This window comes from Calidris pugnax, unplaced genomic scaffold (assembly GCF_001431845.1).
Source record: "Calidris pugnax isolate Ruff unplaced genomic scaffold, ASM143184v1 scaffold44, whole genome shotgun sequence".
Lineage (NCBI taxonomy): Eukaryota > Metazoa > Chordata > Aves > Charadriiformes > Scolopacidae > Calidris > Calidris pugnax.
In genome coordinates this window covers 6488135-6510772 of record NW_015094506.1, presented here as the reverse complement: position 1 = coordinate 6510772, position 22638 = coordinate 6488135, and the positions used below count along the sequence as shown (strand labels likewise).

The 22638-nt window shown below is 47.5% G+C and overlaps 1 protein-coding gene across 3 annotated transcripts in view; it reads right to left on the bottom strand.

Annotated features, from left to right (window-relative positions):
* GRIN2B (glutamate receptor, ionotropic, N-methyl D-aspartate 2B) overlaps positions 1 to 22638 on the bottom strand; it is a 213870-nt gene that overhangs the window by 188200 nt on the left and 3032 nt on the right. The gene's annotated exons all lie outside the window — the stretch shown is intronic.

Sequence of the window (22638 nt, the reverse complement as noted above, 5' to 3'; positions counted from 1 at the left end):
CCTAGTTTCCAAGCCTGGAGGCATTTTTGGATGCAGCTGCGTTGATTGTTATATACATGAAGACGCTTAAGTACAGTAAAGTTCCCAGAGGCCTTTACACTATGTTTCTGCTACCCCTGTGCCAGAGGGGTGTCAAGCCCCTTTGATCTGATGTGGCAACATTTTAAACCCACTTTGCACAGGTGTTGACACCTTTATGAGGCACTGGATGCCACAGGAGGCGGCTCATGATCTATAAACACAGCACACATCCAGAGAGCAGCCTCTTGCCATGCTCCCCATGATATTTGTCTAAGGAGAGAGAGGGAAAAGCTGGAACAAGCAAGCCATGTATGCATTATCACCTGACTACATTGCCCCGGTGTTGCTCTGGGATCCTCTTCCTCTTGTATGTACTTTATCTTCTGAGCCTGCAAAGCTTCAGGGACCCTAAACCACCTCCCTGACCATATTCCTAGCACAGCCTTGTCACCGCACCATCCAGAGGCCAGGGATACTTCAGCAGGACAGAAAGCAATACTCATTTATCACTCCTCCTTTCCTAATTAAAGAGATCAGAGGACACATCAGACCACGGCTGAGCTCCTGGCCCTGCAGCTGAGGTGAGTTGGTGGGCAAGCTGTGCAGCCCCTCCGGCTGATTCATTTACCCAGACTGGCCTGGCATGAGGCTAAGGGACCATCCTCTCCAGATCCATCTGCCTTACAGCTTCTCCCGCTGCTAAAATTTTAATTTATTTATAAAGAGCAATTGCCTAAAAGTATACATACACCAAAAAAAAAAAAATATCAAGCGCCCTGACATTAGGAAAAGAAAAAGCACTCAGGCAGTGCACAAATTCCCCAAGGGAGGTGCTCAGGCGTGAGTTACTGCCAAGATGACATCTGTAGGGAAATAAGCCACCAGATGCAGGGGAATGGACTAGAGGGGCCCAGAGCAATGAGAAGAGGAGGGGGGTGGCGGGAAGAGAGAGAAATAAAACAAGAAATTAAGCAGGCTGGTTTGCCCATCACTAGTTATTATGCTTTACAGAATTTACAGGTTTCTTTCACTCCTTATCTCTGCTGAAGCAGCTTCCCAAATGTCCCAGTACCTACTTCAAACCATCTGGCCTGCCATATCCCATCCCAGCAGACTGCCTGCCAAAAAGGCTTCAGTGCCTATTGTGGCACAGCAACAAAAAGAGCCATATCCTCTGGCCACTGTGACCTGTCTCTCCCCCCCACCTAAAGGGCCCCCATTTCTTTCATAAGCAAAAATAATCTCAGCTTTCAAAGCAACGCACCTCCCCAACTATGTCTTTGGCAGCCACCATGAGAAGACAGTCTCATCTCCCCCAGGTCCTCAAGCCCACACTGGTGCAACAGCAGTGGCAGTTTGAACAGAGGATACAACCCATGCCAATAGAAATGTGAAATAAAGAGGATGATGTTTCACCAGATGGCTTCAGACACGTCACAGCAAGGAGAGAAACCCCCTTGAAAAACCCAGCCCCGACACTAATTAACATCTCCTGGACTGGTATATAGGACCACTGGAGCAGTTGGAGCCAGGTACAAGATGTGCGACAACAGGAATGCAGAGCAGCAGTCTCACAGGGTGAACCTGGAGGCAGCAAGGACCACGAGCTTCATCAGGGACTGCAACGTGTTCAGGCAGCATGCTTGGAGCAAGAGCAGAGGGAAAGATGCACATACCAATCAGTCAAGGAAGCAGGGGAAGGAAGAGTCAAATCATCTGACCGCAGCTATTAATAAATGGCATCAAATCATCACAAGCAATGGGTGAAAGGAGAAAAGCAACCTCTAGAGAAGACTCTGCAGCATAAAACATGCAGCGCACAAGCCTGCCTAAATAGCTCACTAGCCCAGAAGACTTTAGCTTCCTGAACCCAATATCAACCCAGAACCACCACATCTGGTGTCAGCAATCATTCTTGTGTCATATAGCCCCTCTAAAGGGCCATGTCCTTAGACATTATACCTGAAAACTCAGAGGATAACCAGTCAAGTGTACTTCATACAAGTGAAACCTACTGATGTCCAGCACACTGAAGGAAGTGGAGGAAGGTCCTTGCCCAGTCTTCAAGGCTTGCTGTTTCCCAGGAGACAACCTTCTGCCAGTACAGAAGATACCATCACATATTGAGACCTCTCCTAGGGATACTCTTTTCCCCCCCTCCATGTTCATCACATTTTTGCTTTTGATGGCCCTCATACCATCACTGGGGGTATCAGCCAGTTGTGTGGGCATAGCTGACACAAAAGTCTGCTGCAAGCCCACAAGTGGTGGGACACGGGGACCTCATGGTGACCATGCTTCTAATCAGATGACCGAACCCCATGCACTCTTCTCCTAAAAAGGTTTCAGCTAGGAAGGGACAAAAGAAGGAAAAGGCCACTCCACAGTCACAGTCCCAGAGCAGGTCTTGCATGTGCCTAGAGAAAGATGGATAGTCCTTGCACACAGATGAGCTGCATCATGAAGAGCGATGACAGAGATGTTCTTCCTTTCCTTGTCCTCAGGGTGCTTTCCTGAGTCAAGGGGCACCCACTCCCAAAAGAAGCCATCAGCCTGCAAACTCCTCTAATCACGTGCACTTTTCCAAGGAGGTAGGAACGCTCAATTAGATGCAGTCCATGCCTCCACTCCTCCATCACAGGCTGACATCCACACCAGGTGCAATTTACAAAGCCACACACCAGCAAACAACAATTAGAGAAAGAAGGAAAAAGCTAAGGGGAAGGAAACAGCAGGGCAGAGAAAGTGAGGACAAGAACAAAAGTTGAAAGTGAGAGGGATGGTAAAAAGAGGAGCTAAGGATGGGAGAGTGAGTGGAGAGGGAGTTACTTTGCAAGCCGTAGCTAAAAATCTCCCAACGTTTACGGCAAATGATGCATGAAATACACTGTCAGGAAAGTGATGCCCAGAACCTATCGCTGCTAAATATTTAATCTGATTGGCAGGGAGCCGTTAAAACCTCAGTGTCTGGATCCCAGGCTTCTACAGAGCAACAGGTAAAGTAAATACATCAACATGTAGCGATTCACCTGGGGTCCCATCAGTCTTTCCAACCTGCAGCACTGTGCAGGAAAAAAAAAAGTTGTCAGTGGATATTAACAACAGTAGAATTGGGCTACAGAAAAGACACAACTTGTGTACCTTGGTTCCCGCTGTAAGCTAGAGACAAGTGGAAGGTGGATAGGCTGAGTATTTTCTTCAGACGTGACACCACACTGCTGCAAGGACCTCCTGTGATGCAGTTCATGCTTCTCAAGCACTATGAAGTCACGGAGAACTGTGGTACATGGAGACTGCAGCTCTAATGGCCCACACTCCCCTGCATGTAATCCCTGAAGCCAATCTGTGAGCAGACCAAGGGCTGCCTCCAGCAATCAGCTTCTGCCGTCTGTCGAGCGTGAAGCAGGTCAAAACATCCTTTTTATGTGCCTCCTAATGCCAGCACAGGAGAGCACAGCAGGGCTGGCTAGGGACACACAAGTTTGCAGCCCTTTGGGGTAGCAAACCTCATTAGCCAGTACTGCATCAGAGTGAGGGGACAACAGGACAGCCAACTGCTAGCCAGGGCATATATACGTGCATGACATTGGCACATCCAAGGCAGGCTCCCACTTTGCTGACTCTACCCACACAACCTTCAGAGCGGCTGGTGTCCGTGTCAGCCGTCATCTGAGCCAAGCCTGTGCTCCCAAAATGCCACTTTTTGGAGGTTTGCAACAGAGGAGGATTACGTTTGGGCAAAGCCTTTGGTGTTTGAAACTACAACTCCATTCTGACTCACAGGCAAACGTGGCCACTCAGAGATACTCTGGGGAAAGAGACACACTTCCATCTTAACCATTGTATTGTTCAAACCAAGTCATTTCTAGAATGAAGGTGTTTGCGGGGTTTGTTTAGGTATAAGGTAGCATTTTAAATTTTCCAAAGCTACCTTGAACGTAGAAATATTCTGCTCTGCTGTAGAGAGCTCCAGACCAAGTTCCTCACCATCATCCAACACCAGCAACAGTAGTGTTGTTCTTCCTAAGGACTCTATAGGTCCAGGACATGCGGTTAAGTCACTGCATTGGTACTGACACGTCACAAACTGCATGAGCCCAGTTGCTGCCTTCCAAAAATGAATAAATAGATAAATAAATACATAAGAAGCGGAAAGTCACGACAGAAATGTAGGGAAAAGCAACACGACCCATACTTGTTTCACACAGGACATGGGATTTTACAATAGCCAAGCCCCCATATCCTGCAGAACATCTGCAATTCTAACACTGGCTGCAGACCCTCAGAAGTCTGGGATGAAGGCTTTGCAGGTAAACACAGCACTGAAATCTTCTCTATGCAAAGATCTTGCAGGACTCATCATAGACTAGTATTCACCAGCATAAATCTCCCATCATATTCCCCTTTCTGTATTTCTGGCTGCTTCCCTGTCCCTGTTGCAGCTGTTGAAGGAGCTGACTTCATCAGAATATGCTTTGTGAAGTGCTTTTCTACTCTGTATGATGCTTTTGCTTTATTTCTTTCAGTAACTGCCAAACCACTGAAGAATGCCAAGGGTAGAGCTCTGAAAGTCAAGACCAAGTAAAGAATAAGTATTTTGCTATGGCATCATCAGCTGAAAAGTCCCAAGGCACCTCACAAACACAAAAGTAAGTGTGAGTTCTGAATACAGCTGTATAGTGTGTGCGTGTCCATCATCCCAGCTCACAGACAAACAGGTATGTCGAGTGACTGGCTCACAGGCTCTGACAAACTCTGCTGCTGTTTAAGACTTGTCCAACTCCAGCTGGCCACACTCGTGAAAAGCTACAGACCGTAGCTGGCAAGGCAGAAGGAGACTTGTGCCTGCGTTTGATCCACGCCTGTCGACAGCCTGCCATGCTATCCTCAACCAGCAACAAAGGTGGGTTTGCCAGACCACTGAACTGCTGCAGGAACAAACTGCTAGGGCAGGAAAGGGAAGCAACCTTATTGACCACAGCCGTTGATTAACCGAGTAAGAGCCAATGCATGGAAAAGTCAGATATGGGACCCTGCTGACCTGCCTCCCCATCTTTACCACAAGGGGAGTCTTCCCCATAGCCCAGGATAGTGCAGCCCCACTTGCATGCAGTGCTTCAGCCTTTGCCTTAAAAGGTGCTCTTCTGATTTACAGCAATAAGTTGTTTCTCTGATCCTGGGCTCCTGTCACTCTTTGCACTCCCTCTTAAAATTGCCCAGGAACTAGCTGTGTCACTGGGACACAGTCACTGTCATACAGGGAACTAAGCTGAAGCATTTATTTTACAAACAGCCCTGCAAACAGATAACACAAAAGAATAGATTTAGGATGCTCTTTGCATCGGGCTTAACAGAGCCATTCACCCAGAGAGACTGGAGCCACCGGCTGAGATACTGCATCGGCTCATGGCTCCGTTTCTTATCCTCACCTCTTCATTTCACTTGGAAATGCGCTCAGTCTTAAAAGCGGATCAGGAAATTAACATTTCCAGGTATGAAATATCCTCCTAGCATCTGAAAATGGACTTGATATGAAAAAGTGCGCAGAATTTCTTAAGTACAACTGGGTGAAAAACACTGTGATAAGAGCTCTGCTTCATGATATTTTCCCGTGCCTGTCAAAATGAGGAGATATAGTACTGCACATAGACTTTTTTTAAAGCTAATTAAGCTATTTCATACCTCAAAAAAAAATTCACACTGAAGGGGCAAAAAAAACAGCTAGTCCAGACTCTGCTGGAACCAGCTCCTCATTGCATTTTTCATAAGAAGCGTGCATTTCATCCGTAGTCCCTCCATTGCAAAAGGAAGCAATCAAACAGATCCATAATCAGAGAAGAAAATATAAACAGAAACATTAACAAAAATGTCCCGAACAAATAACTTGCAAGGAAAAAACACCACAGCACTGGCTCATTTAGAAGCTCAACAGCCTTTTAAAGACTATGAAATCTTGCTGAAACAAGATCGGTTTCTTGATGCCTGTGTCACTCCTGGATAATTGAGTGTCTAAAGTCACCCCTGAGTATCTATACTCACCGCAATTCCCTCACCCTCTCCTCCTAGCCTCCTTGTCACCCAACACTTTGGCTTCTCCTTCACACTGATTCCGTTTTTCCCAGCTTCTTCTAGATCTGCCCTTAGTGACTAAAGAGAATAATTGGCCCCTGTTCTCTCTTTATAACAGTCCTTTACCAATTTGCAGACAGTTAGGTTTCCACCCACAGTTTTCTTTCCTCTAGGCTGAACATGCCTGGCTCTCTTCACATTTCTTATAGGACTTAGTGTCTATTGTCGCCTACCCCATGCCCTTGTTTGCTCCCACTCCAGCCTGCAAACTATCTTTTTAAAAGCACCACACCCTCACATGGATGTAACACTACACAATCAGAGCCAAAAGGACAAGGGAGAAATGATCTACAGGTCCTGCAAATCAGAGGGGGAGGACTCCTGTGGGAACACCGCATCCTTTCCCTTGTCTCCTGGAGGATTTTGGATACTACTTCTAGCAAGCTCCCAGGGCTACTTTTGCTCAGAGACTGCCATTGCTTCCCTGAGAATGGTACTTTTGCCTCTACCATGCTTCGCAGCAGGAACTGTGCTGTCTATTCAGTGCCTCCTTTTGTTCCGTTTGCTGCTATTGTTTGGTTACAGCTACTTCTCCCTGGGTCCTGGTTAGGCTCCGGCACAACTCCCCCAGCAGCACAGACCGGGCATCTAACCAACAGCGGTTCCGACAGCACTAAACAATCCCTCCTTCTCTTTCTCTCTCTCCTTGGTGTTTACATTCTTAAGCACACACTTTAAGGCAGTCATCACATCTCTCTTTAAATTGTCATTTGGCCAAGCTAAATGTAATTAGTTACTTTAATCTTCCCTCTTAGATCAATCCCTCCAGCATCTTAATCATTTTTGTTGCTCCACTGAATTTGTTCTAATTTGCTGCCATCTTTGGGGCACCGAGTTCTCCAGAAATGAACTCAATAGCCTAGGTACACACAGACCAGGCACATGAAGAAAACACGACTAAAAACATGGAGAAAACATTTCTTTGCTCTGAGACACAACAGTGCTGTTTATGCAATCCAGAAATCACATCAGCTTCTTTGCTGCCACATTGTATTGCGAGCCCGTATCTCATTTGCCAACCGGTGTAACCCCAGTGTCGTTCCTGGCATTACTGCTTTCCAGGGGTGTACCTCTCATCTCCGCTTTCTTTCCAAGTGCAGTCTGATTTTAACTCCTACTATTCAATTTATTATCCACTCTGCTAATCCCCAAATCCTATTCTGAGGTATGACTGCTTAGCCAGCTATATATCTCAAATCTCTTTGATTTCCAATGGAAATACTCTCACAAAGCAAAAGGCACGGGGTTTGTCATCGGAGAAAAGTCAAGGCACATCCCTGAACTCAGAAGACAATATGGATTTTTCACACGCCGATCCCCAGCATCAGTCCCTCACCAAAAACTGCCAAAGGGTTTTCAGACACTGCAGTTTGGCTTTGGTGGTGTACCAACATTGTGCCACGGTGCGACAGGTTTGCATGAGGCCCTGCTGTTCTCAGAAAAAGCAGTGGCCCCTGGAGACCCACGAAAGGCCCTGTGAGAACCACTGGGAGCACCAGGCAGGTGCCAATTAAGCATCACCCAAATGTATACCGCTGCTGGGATACGTTTCTGTACACTGCCTTACTCCACACGCGCCCTCAAAGTGGGCATGGCACTTTCCTAACAGCCTGCACATTGCCTTCCTCTGAACGGTGGTGTCCAAGGCAGGCTCCTCTCCTCCTTCATCCCAAAGACAGGAGGGGAGATAGAAGGCTGCTTCTTCAAAGCCTTTCTGCGAGGCATCATGTTGGTGCAGAGTACCCCAGACACTGCCCGAGCAGTCACAGAAACAGGGCCTGAGTACAAAGAAGATTGTTAATTTTTTATTTATTTCTTTTTAGAATGCAGAAGAAAAAACCCCTTCCTCCTCCTCCAAACCTTGTCCCTCTGAAATCTCATCCAAAACTCTTCCCCTGCCGCCCACCCCATCCCCAGCTCCTACATACACCAGAGCCTCCAACAGCTCCCAAACCTGATCAAAGGCACCGAGACAGGATGGCTTTGCCCCCTCTCCCAACCAGTGCCTACAGGGCTGCCCTGACCCCAAGCTGGGGGTGATGGCATGAAGTCCAGCTGGGCTTGTTCAGCCTGGAAGAAGAAGAAGTTGTGTGGGAAAGAGGATGAAGGATCAAGGGGAAGGTAGGGTGCTGCAGGGGTGGATAGGGAACTAACCCTGGGCAGCACTGATGCATCACCTCTGGGGTGGTTCAGCTTGGGGGGCAAGGGAGGGGGGAGAAGATGCCAGCCCAGTCCTGCTTACATCAGCCACAAGGCAGCTGTGGCTCAGCAATGCCTGAATGAAGTGGGTCAGGGCTCCTTGCCACTGTGCCTGTTCCCCCTCTGCTCGGTGCCCCAGATGAAGGGGGGCACCTCTACCCTCGCCAGTTTTCCTCTCCCCAGAAAACAGAAGAAAATAAGGTACTGGCTACTCCCTCTCTCCCACCCTAGTGCAGGTAAATTTACGAGTCAGCTCTCTCAGTTTTTCATGGTCGAGGCTTTCCCAGGACCAGAATGCAATTACTGCCAGTGAAAGTCCAACGAGGTATATAAATCTACCCTCCTGCCACCACCTATTCTCATGACCCCCATCAGCCCACTTTCTCCTCAAGAGCAGCAAGAGAAAGTCTTCTGCTTAACTTTCCACCCTCATGTGGCAACAGAAAGGAGTGAGGGAAAAGGCTTAGCGCAACTCAAGTCACTTGAAAAGCCTCAATGTCTGTGAATTGTCTGGATTTATGACAGTTGTTAGCGCCACCACAGAAACCCTCACTACAAGTAACAGGATCGATTTGAGCAGAGGGAAGCCAAAATGGACTGAATAAAAGCATAAAACTGCAGAGTACCCATCCTTTGGATGTTCAGAAAATGCAAGATAGCACAGATGCACGCATACACCTCTCCTACTTCTACACTTTGCATTTACTTGAAACCCACAGGTCCTCCTTGCAGGAGACTAGTCTACAAGATCTTAGGATGCTTTTAGCCTGAAAAGAAGGACCAGGCCTATGCATACATCTAGAGGAAAAGAGCTCCAGCCAAACCACCTGACCGTATCTCCTGGCACAGACCATGGATGGGTACCTTCTGCCAAATGCTGATCAGCATATACAGGACCAGCTCAGCCAGGATGGAGAAGGTCAGCTTGGCTTCAGCCAACTGGGAGCTGACTATGGCCAAGAAAAACCTTAGCGTGGCTCTTACCATCTTGCTCTAGCAAGCAATGAGACAATTCTCAATTACATCTTCTGCAAGGCCTCCAGTTTCGCACCAAGGAGCTCCATCCATCCAGTGCAGTGCAAGTGCTGCTCAAGGTTGAATGGGTGTTACCCAGTATGTTCTTCTATTTATTGGTACGAATGCATAATGTTTCACTTTCAACTATATTAAGAGGCACAGCTTAACCTGCTGCTTCCAAGTGATATTTGCCTTCTCTTTACATTGCTATGCTGATCTTTCATTGAATGGACTATCTCCATATGCTTTTATCCAAGTTCTGTATTTCTTTAGCTAGTGTAATAAATGTGGCATTTCAGTAAAGCCAAGGTTCAAGTTGAGTCTTTTTCATACGAACTTCTCTAAACCCTCAGGCTTCACCTAAAGAACACGTAGATTTGTCATATCCAGGAGGAGCACTGAACCAAACACTGTCTTTCTGCCATCTCCTTTAAATTCACTGAATATTTAGACATCCTATAATAAAGGAAATTAGGAGTTTTAAAGGGAAATTAGGTCTTTAACTCTTTCTTTTTTCTCTCCCTCTGAATATCTGACAGTAAAATCAAGTTCTATGATTTTCCATCAAGTTTTGCTCCTGCAACTTTGAAAGAGTAATATAAAGTGATGGTTTAAAAGTCATTCAGATTATGAGAAAATGCCATTAAATTGCTTTAAATCTCAAATTCTGCTCAAATGGAAATTTCACCTAGGCCAAACACAGACATTTTAAGCAGTTCTTACCAGAGAGTCATTGATTTTTCTCCTCCAGGCATAGTCCATGAGGATTTGGGGGAGGAAACTTCACACAACTTAATCTGATCCCAAAAATGAATGTCAACCAGATTCTATACTTATTGCTGTTTTATACTGCAGGAAAAGCAATACATTAGGTGATCAAGAAAACACCTGAAAACTTATACAGCAAGAGAAGTGTTGATGAATCTATTCATATCCTTAAAATTGTATCGTTTAATGCTTGAAAAACAAGGAAAAAAAAATCCCACCCATTGTACGCAGCTAACATTAAGGATTTATGCAGCATTCATTGCAGGCACCAAAATAGCAACCCAGGCAGTACCTCAATAGCTCTTTAAAGTGTTCCCCAGATGACAAAAATTAACAAGTTTATAAGCAAAAATATTCTGAAATTAAGCTGATTCAAAGAAATATTGCAAGCCCTTGCGTCTCAGACCACAGAGCAGACATCCAAAGACAATCCAATCCTCACCACAGCCAATGCCGACATTTTGCCCAACTTCAAAGGGACAGTGAATCCGGCCTCTGGGCTGCAGCTGAATCCCTGTGTAGGTATACACTGCAATTTGTCCTGCCACAGTTGTGGAACTACGGTATCACAGAAGACTGTCATGTCAGAGAAGATATACAGATTTCTGTATTACCCTATGCACTTAAAAGCACACAGTTAGACTGCCAGGGCAAACCTTCTCTCTAATTTTCTGTTGTGTTTGGTTTTTATGCTTCATCATGCAAGCAATATTTTCTTATTAAACATCTGCCTTGCTAAAAACAGGCAATGCTTCTAAATGCGTGCAGGCAAAGATGTACAAAGACATATAATTAAACGTCATTCTTACACCAGCTCCCTCCTGGGACACAGCGGTTACAGTAAAAGAAGCAAACCCTGGCCATCTCTCCTTAGCCATCCTGCAGTAGCCTGAGGGACAGTTCTCTGTGGGGTGCCAAGGACCAGCTCTATGATACCTGGTCATATCAAGGGGACCACATGTGCCAACTTGCCACTCTCTGATTTTAAATTAAGGTTTGAGAAGTCCATAGACCGTGGCTGGGCTGAGCTATATGGACATTGTTAGGTCTCGCAAATGCAAATCATGTTTGGGAACGATTTACATCAGACCCAGACTGAGATATCTCCAGGCCTTTACATTCAAAGAGATAGACTATTGGGTGGCCAGTTTTTTTTACAGGGGAAAGATACAAGACAGCAGGCCAGGGATTAGGAGACTTTGGATCCCTCCTGGATCATGCCTGTTTTCCAAACAGGGTGGTAGAAGAGAGATAATTTAATACAACCATTATCTTTTCCAGCCCTCAACCCTGTACATCCTTAGCATGCATTCACACAGAACAAAAGAGAGACTTAAAAAAGGCTTTAGGAAGCTCACCTATGTAGGCTGCCTTTGTAGTCAAACGGCATTAGCTTCTCCAGAGGGCAGGCTGAAGCACATCCATTGGGCTCCTGCTCTACACTGCCCTTCGAAGGACCCCCTTGTTCTCCACTGACTCCCTGGAGATTGTCTGGAAAGAAGTCTCCCCCAGCTAGTGCTAGCCTCTGGAAAAACTCCCCTTTCCATATAAAAGTCAAGCATCTCACCAAGCTTATAAAAGCAAACGAATAATGAACAACGAGAGGGGATATACCGAGGGATACAAACTGCAGGAGTGAAAATCCCAAGTGATTTTAAAGATCTGGAGAGAACTTTAAAGAGCTACCTGCACATTATAGGAAATGATAAAATTTTTCATTGAAGCAATAACTCTGGTTTCCTGTCACAGAGTCTCTGTAGTTCTCATCCCTCATCCTTTGTTTAAGAGCATTTGCTTGAGGATCAGGTCTTTGTTCCCTGGGAATTCACCTCCTCCTGTCATTTCTTCTCCCACCTGGAGCCAGTATTGAAGCTGGATGCTAAATGAAACATTTTGTTGTCACTGGGAAATACAAATGCATCCAAAGCAGAACAAGAGCAAACCTGCACTGCCTAATTTGGAGGGAGAATTAGCTCCCATGTCTCCCAGATCTCAGAGGACTCCATAGCCTCTGGGCTACGGAGTCTGCTTCTCCATTTCTTTCATGCTGAAGTTATTTCCCTTTATATAAGTAATTACTTTATATTGGGCCAAAGAAACAAACTACCTCCACAGCCCAGTCGTTAGAGCACTCCCTCTCCAGCACAATGAATAGGCATTTATATAAAGTAGAACAGCTCCAACTGGAAAACATAATTAAACGTCATTCTTACACCAGCTCCCTCCTGGGACACAGCGGTTACAGTAAAAGAAGCAAACCCTGGCCATCTCTCCTTAGCCATCCTGCAGTAGCCTGAGGGACAGTTCTCTGTGGGGTGCCAAGGACCAGCTCTATGATACCTGGTCATATCAAGGGGACCACATGTGCCAACTTGCCACTCTCTGATTTTAAATTAAGGTTTGAGAAGTCCATAGACCGTGGCTGGGCTGAGCTATATGGACATTGTTAGGTCTCGCAAATGCAAATCATGTTTGGGAACGATTTACATCAGACCCAGACTGAGATATCTCCAGGCCTTTACATTCAAAGAGATAGACTATTGGGTGGCCAGTTTTTTTTACAGGGGAAAGATACAAGACAGCAGGCCAGGGATTAGGAGACTTTGGATCCCTCCTGGATCATGCCTGTTTTCCAAACAGGGTGGTAGAAGAGAGATAATTTAATACAACCATTATCTTTTCCAGCCCTCAACCCTGTACATCCTTAGCATGCATTCACACAGAACAAAAGAGAGACTTAAAAAAGGCTTTAGGAAGCTCACCTATGTAGGCTGCCTTTGTAGTCAAACGGCATTAGCTTCTCCAGAGGGCAGGCTGAAGCACATCCATTGGGCTCCTGCTCTACACTGCCCTTCGAAGGACCCCCTTGTTCTCCACTGACTCCCTGGAGATTGTCTGGAAAGAAGTCTCCCCCAGCTAGTGCTAGCCTCTGGAAAAACTCCCCTTTCCATATAAAAGTCAAGCATCTCACCAAGCTTATAAAAGCAAACGAATAATGAACAACGAGAGGGGATATACCGAGGGATACAAACTGCAGGAGTGAAAATCCCAAGTGATTTTAAAGATCTGGAGAGAACTTTAAAGAGCTACCTGCACATTATAGGAAATGATAAAATTTTTCATTGAAGCAATAACTCTGGTTTCCTGTCACAGAGTCTCTGTAGTTCTCATCCCTCATCCTTTGTTTAAGAGCATTTGCTTGAGGATCAGGTCTTTGTTCCCTGGGAATTCACCTCCTCCTGTCATTTCTTCTCCCACCTGGAGCCAGTATTGAAGCTGGATGCTAAATGAAACATTTTGTTGTCACTGGGAAATACAAATGCATCCAAAGCAGAACAAGAGCAAACCTGCACTGCCTAATTTGGAGGGAGAATTAGCTCCCATGTCTCCCAGATCTCAGAGGACTCCATAGCCTCTGGGCTACGGAGTCTGCTTCTCCATTTCTTTCATGCTGAAGTTATTTCCCTTTATATAAGTAATTACTTTATATTGGGCCAAAGAAACAAACTACCTCCACAGCCCAGTCGTTAGAGCACTCCCTCTCCAGCACAATGAATAGGCATTTATATAAAGTAGAACAGCTCCAACTGGAAAAGCTCCAACTGAGAAAGCATTACTGCAGAGGACCCAGTAGTCTGGGCCCTCACGTTGGCTAGGACGGCCTCGAGACAAGTCCCCACTCTAAAGTATGCAGAATAGGAATGCGTCACCCAAAACCCAGTTGCTTTTCTGCTTACCAGGCTGCTAGCTATTCTGGGCTTTTCCATGCTTTTTCATGAAAACACATCAAATGCAGTAATTAATTTCAGTGCAGAACTAACAAAATCTATGAAATTAATACTACTTTTTTTCATGGGGCAGTAAATCCATTTTCTGCCACATTCACTCCATTACAGACCTCTCCTGTGAGAAACCTTAATCACCACCTCTAACATCAAAAGCTGAAGTCAGGGATCTCTCCGATAAGCTGCAAACAAGGAACACGATTTCACCTCAATGTCCTAACAGAAAAAAAGGGTATTAAGGCGACGTATGTCATTAGCCAACACTCATTCCTATTGTGTATCTCCTGGTTTCTGAAAGTTATTCCGCCCTCCACTTAAAACAAAACTATTGCACAGAAAGCGTTGCTCATGCAAGGTGCCTGCTGCGAGCATCCAGCTTCTGCTTCAGAGAGCGCTGAGGCACAGACACTCAGCTCCTGCAAATTTCTCTGAGCCCTGAGTTCAGAGAGCCTTTTAGCCTCTTTACATTGAAATGGTGTAAATTAAAAGCAGATAAAGCATGAAACTTACAGCTCTCTCTGAATCCCTGGTTTGAAAGTTTGCAGACTTTCAAACCAGGGATTCAAAGACAGTTTTCTGTAAGAGCCGCTATATCTTTCAAGGCAGCTGTCCCACAGGTGTCCTATTTTTCTAAGCAACTTAGTTTTTATCTCCTCCTGTTTAGAGTACAGGCCCCCCATCATGTAATGAAATGATTGCAACGTCTTTTCTGAGATTCCATTTATGCCTTTGTGGCATTTACCACTTTGTCGCTTCCAGATGGAGTCTCAAAAGCTTCCTCCCAGAATACTCAAATACATCGTACTTCAGACCACATCCAAGCTGCTTTTACACTTTGACTTTCAACATTTCAGGATATTATCTTTGCAATTTTAATTATATATAACATTCACCTTTTCAGTAATAAATTAGAGGGTAATTTCAAGTTGCACCAAAAAAAATGTGGAGAACTAAAGAGGAGAGACTGTGAGAACAGATTATGTCATCCTGTCGCTTTCATTAGACTCTCCCTTGGGGATTGTCAGCCTCTGATGTTTCAGCTTGCCTCTGCTGAAACACGTCTGACACACGGGAATCTCCCCTGAGATGCTCAGGCCACTGAGTACAGCAGCCAGCGATAACACAGAATTACAGAGGAGGAGAGAGGGGCGCAGGGACACGCAGACGCCTCCCGCGTGCTTTCCACGCAGGGCTATGCCTACGTGCGAGCTGCCGCGAGCTAGGGCGTTTTTGTGCATCTCCTCTGCCACAACGCACTTCAAAGGCATTTCTCAGCAGAGTCCCATGACAGAAATTCCCCAGCAATCCAATCACGGGCAATTAATTAACACCCCGCTTTACCTGGCACAAAGACATTCTCAGCAGCGACCCTTTCTCCATCCTCCTCCTGGAGCGGCTGGCAGCATCCCTACACCTCTCCATGCAGCGGCGGAGCCGTTCTTCTCACTGCACAGGCTTCAAAACCACCTGCTCCCAGATGCTGTGAGGATTTAGGATGACCCTTGGAATCAGAACCAGCTTTAGGCTCCTAACAGATCTTCTGCAATTCATTTCCGCTCAGTATTCCTTTAGGGCTTACACCTTTCACATTCCAAACATCCACTGTGTATCTTCAGGACTTCATTCCCAACTGGGAATGCAGGCGTAGCAGAAATCCCATGTGACAGAGGGAAATCAAAGTCCCTTCTTATGGCAGACTACAACTTCTCACCTACCCATATCCCCCTGTGTCCCATTCGTGGCCAACAGCCAGAGGTAATGCATGGCTGCTACTATCTTCAGCTATCATTAGGCTATGATGCCTATCACCTGAAAACAATTTTCTGTTCATTAGGCAATCAGCTGTGATGTAGGACATGGCATTTGTGCTAGTAAATTATCAGCGGGTTCATGACACCAAATCTCATCTGTCTCAGCTGGCTCCTAGGCACCATCTCACCTTCCAGTCTGTTTTGAAATGGTGAAGTTAATAATTTTTACATTTGTTTCCTTTTGCAAAATCCTCCAAATTCTTCAGAGCTCATACATGCAAGAAACCACATCCATGTGAAAGAGCTGTGCATATTAGCTCATCAACAGTGCATGGCAATCCTAACTAAGGGATTAGGAGCAGAGGTGAAATAAAAACATTAAATCCCAGTGTAATAAAAAAGAGAGCTTATCATGTAATTTCCTCCATTTGAGTTTGAGTGAGTTATGGACACCTGTATAGAAAATTCCTGATTCTTACGAAAAATGCCCAAAGGTCAGGATTACATGCTTGTTGCTCTGCTAAAAAATAATAACCCACCAGTAAGGTTGTACCACAGTCCCCACTTCTGCGGATGCACAGGAAGATATAAACTGGCATCAGCTTCTGGCCATGCAGCACATTCCCAATGCTGGCCAAACTCAAAATGGCACTTTCAGCCCTTCAGCTACTGGCAGGGGAATCTCTACTGACTCAAAGTAGGGAGACCCTTCTCTGAAACCATTAACTGAACCACCCATCCAAACCCCAACCACGCATAGGAAGCTCCTCCAACTCAGAGCACAGAAAGGTTTGACTGCAAAGGCTGGCTAGGGAAGCGATGATTCTCAGAAACCATGATGCTTGTAGCTCCCCAAATCCCATTTTATCTTCTGGAAGCAGTAAAGGTGAGTAAACAGCAGGCACCTTTAAACTGCAGCTCATCTTGCAAGACAAAAGAATGACATCATGAAATAGCAAGGCGTGTATTTTCACATCATTCAGGATGTGATGATATACCTCACCTCCCCTTGCAGTGTCAGGTTTTTGCACACTGTGTGTGCATCGCAGCACCAGCTGTGATGGTGTAAAATGTTGAAAGTGACAGCCACAGATGAGTGAAGCTGCTTAATGAAAGGGACATGGTTTCAATCTGGAATAGCCCAACTTATCCCAGGATTCAAGAATTGCCCCTCTAAATGCTAAGGCATCGTTTACATGGGACAGGTTTGTAACTGTCTTTTGCACAGATTTCCATACCGAAGCTCTAGTTGGTCCCCCAGGGCAGGACACGCTGTCACAACATACCAGAGGTTTTGAAAAACAGACATCTTTGGGGAGCTCCCGATATGCTTAAGCTATGCCACCAGCCAACACCATCGTGTTGACTCCTACAGGTACCATGTGAGATCTGGAGCACAGGGCCAAACCCACTTGGGGTGGAGATTTTCCTCCAATGGGACAGTCAGTCCCTCCCTTGTGCACACAGAACAAATCGACCTCATTATCTTTCTTCCAAAGTTGTTTGATTAGGCATGCAAATATCATGATCCATTGTTCACTGGAGACAGACTTTATTAGATACAAAATCCTGATAGTTCAGCACCTACATCTAGCTTTAAATATCTTCAGTCACAGCCATCCTGCCACGTTTATCAGCATCTTCTACTGTCACTAAACCATTATTGCAGTAAACATTTAATTTGATGTTTAATCTGTATTCTCTCTGCTTCATCTTAAACTCATTTATTTCCTGATCTGTCCTCGGTGACTAATGAGAATAATTGGCCCCTGTCCTCTTTCTGTAATGGTCTTTTATGTATTTGCAGACAGTTAGGTATCCACCCACAGTTGTCTTTTCTCCAGACTCAGCTTGCCTGGCTCTCCCAACCTTTCTTTACAGGTCTTGTTTTCTCTGATCTGTGATAATTGTCTTTGTTCACTCCCCCACACTCACCCTACTCCTTCCCTCTCTTGGAAGTGCAGCCCCCAAACAGAATACAGTTGTCTAAGCAGGGCTTAACCACATCCGTAAATAGGTGTTAGATATATCATTTCACCATTGTGAACAAACCAGGACTGCATGCGGAGCTCAAACATGGGCTGGACAGCAGGTCCAGCAGAGGATGGTGGTAGCCAGAGTGATTCATTTCTTGATCAGTGGTTCAAATCCAGACTAGGAGTGCAGTAAGAAAGAACCATTCCCATTTCACAACCAGCTAGCTACACCCAGACGAAGTAGTGTAGGCTGACTGCTACCTTGAGAAGTAACTTAGGAGTTTGTCACATGAAGAGTTAACTGGATGTGAGCTCCTACATGCCTAGCCTAGGAGTGAGAAGGAGTGCCAGAAAAATGTCCCATGGATTATTCAGGTCATATAAACTGGTGGCCCCACACCCGTTTCAGTGGGTGAGCAAACAGCAGAGACAAGCCACCCAACAAACTGTGAAGACCAAATTCCTATTTTTCCTCTAAAACTGTTTCTTCCCCACAAATGTTTCAGCACAGCCATGCACACCAATATTAATGACGCTGCATGTGCTCTGGGAATACAGAAACACCTTCAGTATTCGGAGTTGGCAACCTAACATGTTACCTGAGCCACTTTCAGTGACTCTTTTCAGTTTTGAACCTTCTTTGTGGATGGGGTTAGAGGTATAGGGAGTGAGTGCTGCAGAGCTCTCAGCTTAGTATCCCTTTCACTTTGAGCCAGTAACCACACTCCCATTTGTAATTTCTCTTTTTCCCCCAGATGCTTAATCAATCCCTCTATATCGATGGCTCTGAAACATGGTCTTTGACTGCTTGTGTTAGGAAGGGAAGAGAGCCACCCGGTGCACTTTGTGGTCTGCAAATACCCTCTGTATTGGGAAGTATCAGCCGACAGTGAGTGTCAGAAGACGTACGTACCCTTTCCCTCTCCCCTTCCTTAGTGGCCCTGAGTACAGAAAAAGCAGTATTTTTATTCCACTCATATTAAGCATATTCACTGTATGTGTAAAAATTAAAGAAAGACAAGCCAGTCCCTCCTGCTGCCCAGCACCAGCGTTCTCTCCTGCTTGTAAGAAAACACTAAACAAAAAGCAGCTTTGCCTTGAGAGGTCCAAATTAGCCATGGTTTGACTTGACTTGATTGCAGCACAGTTTGCAGACTGCCTAGCACCATACAGTTGTTTCTGAGCACAAAGAGAGATTTTTTTCCTCTGCATTTGACCTCAGGTGCATGGAGGCACGCTGCCTGGTTTGCACAGATCACCACCGTGCACTTGGTCGACTTTTACACACACCAGCTCACACGCCCATGTGTGGTTCTAGCTGGGAGCTGGTAGTTTGCGGCTCAAGGAAGCCACGAGCTCTTGAACTATAAAGGGTGGGTTCATTTGGATAATTTTTTCCCAACATCAAAGGTAGCTTTGACGTTTAACCCAGCTGGGTCAGTCTCCTGGTTCCCAGGCAGTTAGCACTACGCCACTAATTTTGCCAGAGCAAGAGCCAGTCCATACCTGCCAGGAACCTCCTCTCCTGTCTTCGGACGAACAGACAAGTAAGACGGGTAAGTTCAGAGGGATGGTGGAGCCCTAATCGTGGCTGGAGAAATGGTCTTTTTAGGTGCTGTTATGACGCACTTAGCTGAAGCAGAAACACAAGGCTCAGAAGAAGGGACGGGGCAGTGGTAGCAGCAGGGCCACGCTTAGCCTTAGATATCTTATTTTCCGCTGGTTCCCCTTCCACGTATTTCAGTGCTGCGATCTTCCAACTGCCATTTCATCTTATGCAAGGAGGCACCCAGGGCAGTAGCTAGTCCGTCTGACTGCGGCGAAGCAACGAAATGAATAAGTTGATTCACTGTGGTTTAAAGAATTCATGTGGACGGGTGGGTGGAGGACGAATCAGGGTAATTGCAGATAACTTATCAGCCATATTTCTCCCAACCACTCCCTGCTTTTCTATCAAGTAAAAATACATCTTAAAGAAGGCTAATCACAGAATTGCAAAAGACTCAGGCAGTCCTAGAGCCCCGATGTCAGGCAGAGCGTGTATGACCAGCATCCCGTTGTAGATTAGGCAATCACAGTACCTGAAGCCATCTCCCTCAAAGAGATCATCTAGTCGATTTCTCCTATTAACTAATCCATTTCTTTGTGATAAATTGCAGCTTAGAGAAAGAAAAGAAGAAAAAAATTTTTAAAACCTCTGCATATTCTCCAGCCGCAAGATCACTCTGTTTCCCCGCTGTCCACCAAGCCATGTTGAGAGGTAGAGCACAGGCAGAGTAGAGCTGTGGCCTCCCTAAAGGCCAAGAAGATTAAAGCCCTAGGGACAAGCCCTCAGTGTGGACTATCTCGCAGGCAGCTTTTGCGCATCTTAAGGAGCAAAAGACGGGAGCAGGGAAGGGAGCCCACTGCAGAGACAAGCAGTGCTGCCTGCACAGCACTCCCATCCCCTTGCCAGCTTGGGGGAATGAGAAAACAGCACTGGGAATCAAATCCAGACCTCCCACATGGTACTGCAGAGACACCGCTTCCCAGTGCCAGCCCAGGCAACGCGAGTCCAGCGTGGGAATCCAAGCGCAGCTCCATGCGCTAGCGCAGAACGGCTCCAGCATCAGAGCTGGGGTCCACCTGCCTTCTTCCAAACCAAGCACAAGAAACAGCCCCCGCTGAGCTCCAACAGAAGATGAAATGCAGAAAACTAATGCCACCACCCTTTCCCCCTGTAGGCGTGGGTTGGGGGATAAGGTGCTGGTTTATAGGTTGACAGGGGTTTTATACAGGATCCAAAATGAGAATAAACCAAATCAAAGCCTAAATTGTTAGATGGTGATGGAGGGTTGGGATTTTTGCCCCTGCTCTGTATGTTCCATCTCCCCGCGATCTCTTCGTGCTCTTGCGCACACAGGGAACGATTTAAAACTCGGCCATCAACGCAGGTATCTTGAGAACCCTGCCCAGCCCAGAGTGGCCGAGGGCTGCTCCTGACACCTTCTTTTTCCCAGCTATGGTCTCATTGGCAAAGGGATCACAAGAGGCATGAGGGATGGTGCAGGCTGGTGGGATGAGCTGGGCTGGTGCTGTAGGTGTGTGTCACCAGATCAGAGTCCAGGGTCCCCGAGAAGAGGTGTAACAGCTTTGACCGTGCTTCTTTCCTTTTCCCTCCTAAGATCTGCCTCTGGGTACCAAAGGCAGAGCCAAGGGGCAGCTGAAGCAGGTCTCAAACGCGCAGGCTGTTTCCCCACTCCGCCCTCAATCTGCTCCATCCTGTCCCAACCCTCTGAGACCCCCACCCAGCACTGGGAGACAAGCTGCTGTGGTGGAAGACCAGAGAAAACCAGGATATGCGGAGGTGACATGAGCTGCTGCTTTAGGGTGGCGTGGGTGAGCGCTTGAAAATCGCCCATACCCACACCTCCCCTCTTAGAGAGCAGCCAGCACCCACGCACGCACTGCCGCTCTCCTCCGAGCTGCAGTTTGGGGGTACACCAGGTTACCCCAAACCCCCAGATGCCATGCACCTGCTCTACTCACCAAGGTCTTGGGCAGTGGGACAGCACTGGGGCCCCAAAAGCTGAGGGTGCTGCATGCCTAGCCCTTCCTGCCTGCCCCCCTACACTGCTTACAAGGCCTGAGGTGGCTGTGCTTGATGGTGGGGGGCAATATTAGAGGGCACCTCTTTTTGCCTGTGCTGGAGCTTGTAGGGAAGGCGAGGAAAAGTCCCGGGTGGAGGTAGCAGCAAGAGAGACTGAGAGGTAGAGGCGGAATGAAGCTGTGGGCCCATGCTCCCTGCCCCCTCAGCTGAGCATCAAGGCTGCAAGACCCCCTCCCCAACTCCCATCAACCCTGCTCTACCTCTGCCCAAACCTGGCCCAGGTCACGGCTGGGAAGGGCCATGGCAGGGATGTGGCACCCGCTTGGGCCCGGTGCTCTGTAGGGAAGGTTGGTAGCTGTGGCAGGTACTGGGCGGGCAGTGCTGGCCACCGCTCTCCAGGTGACCATGCAGCCCCGTCTGGCTGCTGGGAACTGCCATGCTTACTGGACACCAGTGGCACAGTGTCCCCCCCTCCCTCTGATCTTCCTGCAAAACCCAGGGTGAGGGGCAGAGGGGCAGGGGCTGAGCCAGGCTCGGCCAGCATCTCTCCTCCTCTCCCCTTGGCCTGCTCCTTGAGGGGTCAGGGTGCATCCCACCCAGACCCTGCTGACACCCCCCCAAGGGGATGTGCTTTTAGGGGCTCTCACGGGTAAATGAGACCCGAGGGAGGGGGCTACAATCTCACCCCCAACTGGTGCTGGGTTCCTGGGTGGATCCGGCATCAGGCAGGAGCTGTGGGACCTGAGAAATTCCTCCCGAGAACAGGAGAAAGGCTCCCACACGCCCTCCTCTCCGCACAGGTAAACTTTCTACTCCCACTTGCGGAGGCAGCGGGAGGGAGGGAGCGCCCTGGCAGTGAGGATCCAGGCGTGGATAAACCCTGGGAAGCCTTAGATATTTATAGAAGCACAGCCAGAATATGGCAGGAAAGGTGGCTCTCAAGCCCTCGACGGGGAACCGCTCCTGGTTTTTAACAATAGCCTAGCGAAACCCCCTCAGAAACGTGCGAAAAAGCCGCTGGAAGGATCAAGGCGAGGGAGAGGGTGGGAGATGCGCGCCCCCGCCGCAGGATGCTCTGGGTGTCTCAAGCGCCGGGAGCCGCCACCACCGCCCCGGCTCCCCGGCTGGCCCGGCGGCAGGGCTGGGGGAGCGGACCCCCTCCCTCTTCCTCCTCCTCCTCTTCCTCCTCCTGCTGTGGGGTGAGCCCACTCCTCTGTACTGCCTCCCCCCCGCCCGCTGCCAGGCCTCCGGTCTGCTGTAGAGACGGGAGGCAGGGGGCGGCGGGTCGGGGGGAGCCCAGGCGGGGGCTGGCAGTCAGGGTAAGGGTGGTGGGGGTCCCCCCCGTGAGGGTGGGGAGGGCTGGGGAGGGGGGGGCGGTTTGCAGCATCTTGCCCCTGCCCCCT